Here is an 8,055-nt window from a genome sequence, read left to right on the forward strand (position 1 = left end):
CAGGAGGCAGATCAGGTGGTTTGGTATGCCCATCTCTTTCAGAATTTTCCAGTTTATTGTGATCCACACAGCCAAAGGCTTTGGCATAGTCAATAAAGCAGAAATAGATGTTTTTCCGGAACTTTCTTGCTTTTTCAATGATCTAGTGGGCGTTAGCAATTTGATCTCTGGTTCCTCTGCCTTTTCTAAAACCAGCTTGAACATCTGGAAGTTCACGGTTCATGTATTGCTGAAGCCTGGCTTGGGGAATTTTGAGCATTAATTTACTAGCATGTGAGATGAGTGCAATTGTGCGGTAGTTTGAGCATTCTTTGGCATTGCCTTTCTTAGGGACTGGAATGAAAACTGACCTTTTCCAGTCCTGTGGCCATTACTGAGTTTTCCAAATTTGCTGGCATATTGAGGGCAGCACTTTCACAGCATCATCTTTTAGGATATGAAATAGCTTAACTGGAATTCCATCACCTCTACTAGCTTTGTTCATAGTGATGCTTCCTAAGGCCCACTTGACTTCACATTTCAGGGTGTCTGGTTCTAGGTGAGTGATCACACCATCATGCTTATCTGGGTCATGAAGATCTTTTTTGTATAGTTCTTCTGTGTTTTCTTGCCACCTCTTTTTAATATCTTCTGCTTCTGTTAGGTCCCTACAATTTCTGTCCTTTATTGAGCCCATCTTTGCATGAAATGCTCCCTTGGTATCTTTAATTTTCTTGACGCGATCTCTAGTCTTTCCCATTCTATTGTTTTCCTCTATTTCTTTGCATTGATTGCTGAGCAATAGTTAAATAATAAATTATTAGCATTAAAAATTTTTTTTTAATTCCATCCATTGATGTTTGGTTTCTATCTACATCCACCTTGGCCCAGCTGTCAAAGGGGAAAAAACCTCAACCTACAAGAAAGCATTTTAAAGCAAATTAAATAAGAAAAATAGCAAGTTCTGACTGACATAAGGGCTTTGGAAATTGCCTGACAGTTCCTAGTCCCAGGAAGAGTCTTTTAAGAGCTGCAGGTCTAAATGGGGTGGGCACAGGGGTCAGTCTGAGAGCACACAGTAGGACTTGAGGAGCCTGGGTGGGAGAAACACGGCAGCCCAGATGGAAGGGGCTTCTTCCCACCTGTGCTTCCTCCCCACCCCTTATTCCATTTCCGTCTCCCTCAATTTCCTATCAATTTCATTATCTAACATCGCAATTATTCTAAATACTTATGGAAACACACTTAAAACACATAAATATATACGAGACTTTGGGTTCTATAAGTGAGGGGAAAATGTCTTTCCCCAGTGGTTTAAGAATTACCTTTCTGGAATTTGAAAAAGAATAGATACACATATATGTATGGCTGCATCACTTTGCTGTACCCCTGAAACTAACACAGCATTGTTAATCAACTATATGCATGTGTGTGCGCTAAGCTGCTCAGTCATGTCCAACTCTTCAAGCCTATGAACTGTAGCCCACCAGGCTCCTCTGTCCATAGGATTCTCCAGGCATGAATACTGGAGTGGGTTGCTGTGCCTTCCTCCAGGGCATCTTCATAAAATAAACATGTTTTGAAAATTAAATAAACAACAAAACCAAACCAAGGTAAAATTCTTTGTAAAATGAAAATTCTGAAACAAAGGAGAATTATACCAACTATGTTGACATGTCACAAGGGTGGTAAGGAATCTTTATTCTTTCATGTGCATTTCATGTTTTTATTTTACAATTCCAGAAATCTCTGCATTTGAAAAGTATAACAGAAACTTTTTATCAGTCAAACTTGCACTGCATTTGGTTGATTTTATACAGGTTTTATTTCCTTCACCCAGAGCTCCCTGGAGTTTTATGGCAGGCGGATGAAATGGTTTTGGCCCTCAGGAGAATTACAGACATTTGAGGCTGCAGGAGCGGGGCCTGAGCTCAGGCCTGAGATGCAGGTGTTCAGAGTTCCAATTCCAGGCTTCAGGAGGCTTGCTGGGTGCCCTTGGGCAAGTCACCTTGCCTCTACTCCCTTGCTGCTGAAGGGAGGGGATTAATGCTCAGTTCCTTTGGGGCAGCGAGTGGATTAAGTAATTAGAAATCTAAAGTCTCTTCCTCTGTAACCTTTAGGAGATGAGAATTTAGCCAAAGGATTCTTAAGTATGTTAGAAAACAAAAACAAAGAAAACAGCGTGAGAACTACACAAAACGGAAATGTGGACATCATTACAAAAGAATTCAAGAGACTATCACTTCATTTTACTGAAGCAGAAAAAAATGATCTCAGGACACATATTATTTTCAAATAAAATCTCATTTCTTCTCTGTGTCTGTCTGTCTCTCTCTCTCACACACGCACACACGTAAACACATGATATCTTTCCCTCATCCCTTCATTCATTTCTATTTAAAAGTATTTCACTTCTGTGGTCCCCAAACAGGACACTTCTAAATAAAATTATCAGTTTTAAAACAATGTTTGAAATAATTAGGTTACAAATTCTGGAGCCCTTTAATGTGGCTGCAATTCTATAACTATCTGTGCCTTCCTTGTATGGCCCTATTAAATGTACCAGGCACCAGTGTTGCAGGCTGTCAAGAAGCAAAATGAAAAATAGTTTTAATAGCTGCTCTTTGACCTGTTTTATATTTTATGTCAATTATAACAGCACACAACCATGCATAATTATGAAGCATAGATGCATTAAAATGTACACATAATTTGTGTTCTTATGGCAACCATTGCATTAGACTCTAGAAAACAAACCTATTGTTATAAGTCATTTACACATTAATATATTAGTATTAAATATCGAAGACAGATTTGTCTATCCATCTGTTTTGAATCATTATAAGTAAATATATCTTTTGGAGGGGTGGACAAAATCTCTACATAAATGCACTGTAGGTGCCATCTGCAACATATATTATAATACAGAGTTTAGCACCATCGTGCATAGCAACTTCACAAAGACAGTGCCATGTGATTGTCATTTGAATGTCATTTTTAAAAAATGATCTGGTATATGGACAGAAGGAGAAAAATTTTTTTCTGGCACTGCCATAAAAATTCCTTCATTTGACTATCTTGTGGTTTTTGGATTTCTTTCTTAAAAGCTTATATTCTTCCAAGGATAAGAGGAAAATAATTATTGTAATGCTGGGTAAATAAATTAAAAAATATTTTTTTCTATTGTAAAATCATTAAAATACCAAGGAAAAGAACTGGTTTAAAATATCTGATGAATCACAGCAGCGACCCTGAGGATCAAGTGACCAAACCAGAAAATGACCTTTCCACACTACAGATGTCAGAATGCAGGGATTTTTCAAGAACAATTATGTACCTCCAGTTTTGACTTTTCAGCATTCTCACGATTTTATGGATATACAGTGAGGCTGCTGGGGTGGAGGACACAAAAGGGTGATGCCAAGTAAGAAACAGAAAACAGACTTCCTGACTCTTAAGTTTTTTCATTTAGTATCTTCTTGCTGTTAAATTTGGAAGAAGCAAGTCTCCACTATGCTGTCAATTTTAACCCTGTTTCCCTAGCTCTGAGCAACTTTTTCAGCTATCTGTCCACCATACCTGCTCTCAGAATCAGATCTGTCCAGAAGGAAAAACCAAGGGGTGGGGTTGAAGGCTAAGGGTGGAGGGTGGTTGTTGTTATTTAGTCTCTCAGTGGTATCTGACTCTTTGGAGACCCTGTGGACTGGAATGAGTTGCCATTTCCCTTTCCAGGGGATCCTCCCAAACCAGAAATCAAACCCATGTCACTTGTTTCTCCTGCCCTGGCAGGTAGATTCTTTACCACTGAGCCAGGGGTGGGAGGTTGTTGGTAGCAAAGACCTGCTTCCCCCGAGTCCTGGCTGAAACCACCCACTATTTGAATTTCTCTTGAATTCACTTTGAGTGACCACATTGTTCTCTTTTGGGTGACCAGCAAGAAACAGAATAATTTTAAACACACATTTCTGAAGCTTAATCTGAGGTGTTTCACTCCTCTATTGTTTCTTTTGTTAAATATCTGTAAGTACAGATGTTCAGAATGTTTATTTCATTTCCACATAACTGGACTTCGAGCTCAGAGGCCTTTCTGGGATGATTTTCATCTTCGGTGATTATTTAATTCACCCCTATGTTGAGCAATTTACAGGTTTTATATCCATCTACATTTTTAGGTGTTATATCCAACATCAAGCGAGTTATAGGTGTTGATCAGATATTTTTAAACTGTCATTTGTTTCAATTAGAGAATTATTACCTTTCTCTGGAATCTTGAAAATATGTCTAATTGGTTGTGTAAAATTTTAAGTGTTTGGAAGAGAACTGAAATATCTGCTTCTATGGAGATTTTTAACTTGTGATACTATAGAAAGAAAAATTGCTCTGTACCAATATTATTGTTAGAGTCGCTAAGTCATGTCCAACTTTCATGGACTGTAGCCTGCCAGGCGCCTCTGTCCATGAGATTTCCCAGGCAAGAATACTGGAGTGGGTTGCCATTTCCTTCTCCAGGGGATCTTCCTGATCCAGGGATTGAACCTGTGTCTTCGCATTAGCTCTTTACCACTGAGCCACCAGGGAAGCCTCTGTTCTGATATAGCTGATTCTTATTACTTAAACAGTAAAGAGAACAACTTTCTAAGGAGAGATGCTAATGGAGGAAAACAGAAACAAAGTAGATAGATGGCTGCAGCTAGAGACAGAAGAGATGGAACTTAGCAATGGGACAGAAGGGCAGAATGAGAAAGGTTCTAGTGAACTTCAACCCTAAATTTCCAGAAAGAGCTGCCAAAATTAAAATGGTGGGTGTGCATGGGGATTTATGCCTCTGACCCTCAATAGTGAAAAGCTCCTCTGGACAGTTCTGGGGTATGTCATGGGGCCACACATGAGGCTATAAGTGTTCCATTAAGAAGATTTTGGGTCCCAGTAGTCACCAAGAATGAGCTGGAAAGGAAACAATGAAGGAGATCATGGGCTAAACAAGACAGAAAGATGTGCTCACTTTTTGGAGTGTTGTGTACACTTAATTTAAAATCATAGGCTTTCTAAATTTTGTGTTAAAAGATCACCAGTTTGAAAAAATGGTTAGTTCTTCATGGGGTGAATTATTCTTCAAGATGAAGATTATGGAATCAATCCTAGACCACTTATGCATTGTTTTAGCTCTATCTCTTCAAATCCATGTTCTCAGCACTTCATAATTCCCATTTGTTTAACTCACATTTAGAAAATCTGTGATTTGTTCACTCCCATCTACTAAGATGAAGTATTTCAGCTTTTAAAAATTATTAGTGTTTCGTTTTACCCATTTAAAATCTTAAAGGAATCCGTTTTTTGCCTTCTATTATGTTCATATGTGTCATGTGTTGGTTTGACAACACAATTTCACTAACTTCCAAGGCTGCTTCGTTTTTCTACACTTAATTATCCAACCCAGCTAAAATTAACTTTCCAAAATAGCATTCTTTCACATGCCAGTTACAAAATTGACTACAAAGAAAGTTCTATACATTTTGGTGGGTAATATTTCAGGCCAAACTCTTTGAATTGGTGGCACATCTTTACCATTATATTTAAGAATCTAAGATGTCTCTCCAATTTGTCTTATCATGACTCATTTACCCCTAGTGAAATTGTTTTAATTCTGTGCAATGTGACCATCTCTTTCCTCATTTCCCAATCAATGGGACAAAGACCCTTTAGTTGAAGTAAGAATCCCTTACTTATCACAGGTAGCAATCCAAATATAGCTTGGTTAAGATCTGCTTGATTCCTTTCGCATTCTAACAAACTTATTTTATGCTGTCTTATTTTATTTTATTATTGGAGCACAGCTGTTTTACAATGTCATGTTAGTTTCTACTGCTCAACAAAGTGAGTGAATTATATGTCCCCTCCCTCTGGAGCCTTCCCCCCCGGCATCTCACCCTTCTAGGCCATCACAGAGCACTGAACTGAGCTGCCTGTACCACACGGCAGCTTCCCACTAGCTATCTGTTTTACGCATGGGAGTGTGTAAACACTCCTCTCCAAACTTGTCCCACTCTCCCCTTCCCCCATGACTAACAATCTGCTTTAATAAAGAAAGTTTATTTAAAAATTTATTAATTGCCTTATCTATTGAGAAATTACCAATTCGGCTTCCCCAATTAACACATCAGCCCAGGGCTAGCAAGCAATATTTGCACATTTGGCAGAAGTCACCATCTCAGGAGCCTGGCTTTGCTATTATGAGGGGCCAACATTAATGGCAGTGATTCTGGGTTCTCCACCTGGGGAGGCGCAAGTGCCAGCCTGCTTGGTGCTAAACTTTAGGTCTGACCACTGGCCCCTCCCGGCCAGGACCAATCTTCAAGCACAAAGCTTGCAGGGGCACTCTCAGTTCTTTAAGCTTGAGGGAGGGAGACTGGTGCAACATTGTAACGTGCGTTCTAATTTAATTAAACAAATAATTATACAGCTTCTGATCTGAAAGTGACATTTAGGCAAAAGATAATATTTTATCCCGTCTTTAAATATTCTTTAAAATTTACATGAAACCCCAGAGGATTTTTGTATGGCAAAGAAAATATGCTGTGGAACAACTGGCAATTTGGCCTTCAAATTATTTTGAAGTTCATCATCATGAAACAACACATGCATTAGTATATTGTTGTAAATTGCATTAATAATTTCCTACGCATTTTCAAGTTTACTTAATGGAAATCTGGATGTCCATGTAAACTCTACAGTTGGATCTGGTGGTATATTTCAGTGGCATGACTCCTTGGTCCTAAAGATCTAAAGACTGACATTATTTTTTTAGGGAAATCTGGAGTTTCTAGGAGTTTGAGCATTCAAAGTTATCACAACCAAGAAGGTTTATTGAGTGCTGCTATGTGTCAGACTTGCCTAGAATCAAAATATTAACCCACAAGAAATAGCTATTGAGCTTATATTGAGAAAATGTTCCATTTAGTTGCTGATCTTGTAGAAGGAAAAAAGAGACACTCAAATTGATTTAAGAAATAGCTCTCTGGCTATAAGCTTTTGTGATTTTATAAAGGCTGAATGAACGTCACAGGACTGGCATAAAAATACTATGGTCCTGATTAAACTGTGATATCCAGAAATGGGGCTTCCCAGGTGGCCCAGGGTGTAAAGAACACGCCTGCCAGTGCAGGAGACATAAGAGACATGGGTTCAATCCCTGAGTCAGGAAGATCCTCTGGAGGAAGGCATGGCAACCCACTCCAGTATTCTTGCCTGGGAAATCCCATGGACAGAGGAGCCTGGCGGCTCCGTCCACCAGATCACAGAGTCAGCCATGACGAAGTGACTGAGTACACACACATGAATGCAAGGAAGGCAAGGAAAACTCTAGCAAACCTCTGCCTCTCTGAACCACCAAAGACAAGGACAATGCGGCAGTCCTCGTCTGATGGGCTGTGCTGTCTCTTCAGCAGTCTCCAGCTCTCTGTGACTCTATGCACTGTAGCTGACAAGCTCCTTTGTCCATGGGATTTTTCAGGCAAGAATACAGGAGTGGGTTGCTATGCCCTCCTCCGGGGATCTTTCAGACCCAGGGACCGAACCCGTGTCTCCTGTACCACTTGCAATGCAGGCAGATTCTTTACTGCTGAGCCATCAGGGAGGCCTCCTTGTCTTATACACGTGCTGAAAGTCAGCTTACTCAAACTACAAGCGGTGATAACATCCAGTGAATCTAGTTATATAACTCAACATTTGTCATGGGCCTATTTGCTAAGAATGAAAAGGACTTCTTCGTTTTACTTTGGGTCCTCCCTTGCATTTGAACAGAAAATGAGACTGATAAAAGCTCAACATTTGGTTCTGGACCAGCAGACTGCTCCAGGAATAAAAGCACCAGCTATTGTAAAGTCAGACCAGGTTAGAGCCAATTGGTCGCAGACGACGTTGAGCTTCAAAGCGCGGCTGGCATTTGGGAGTTTCTGTGACAGCTACAGGAAGAGATTTCGTTCTTCTTTAACTTGGTGGCCGGCCTGCAAGCTTCTATGGGTGTCCCTTCCCCTTAATCCATACTGTTCAATTGTCAGGAAAGCTTGTAAACAGGAG

The sequence above is a fragment of the Cervus elaphus genome, chromosome 33 (assembly GCF_910594005.1).
Source record: "Cervus elaphus chromosome 33, mCerEla1.1, whole genome shotgun sequence".
Classification (NCBI taxonomy): Eukaryota; Metazoa; Chordata; class Mammalia; order Artiodactyla; family Cervidae; genus Cervus; species Cervus elaphus.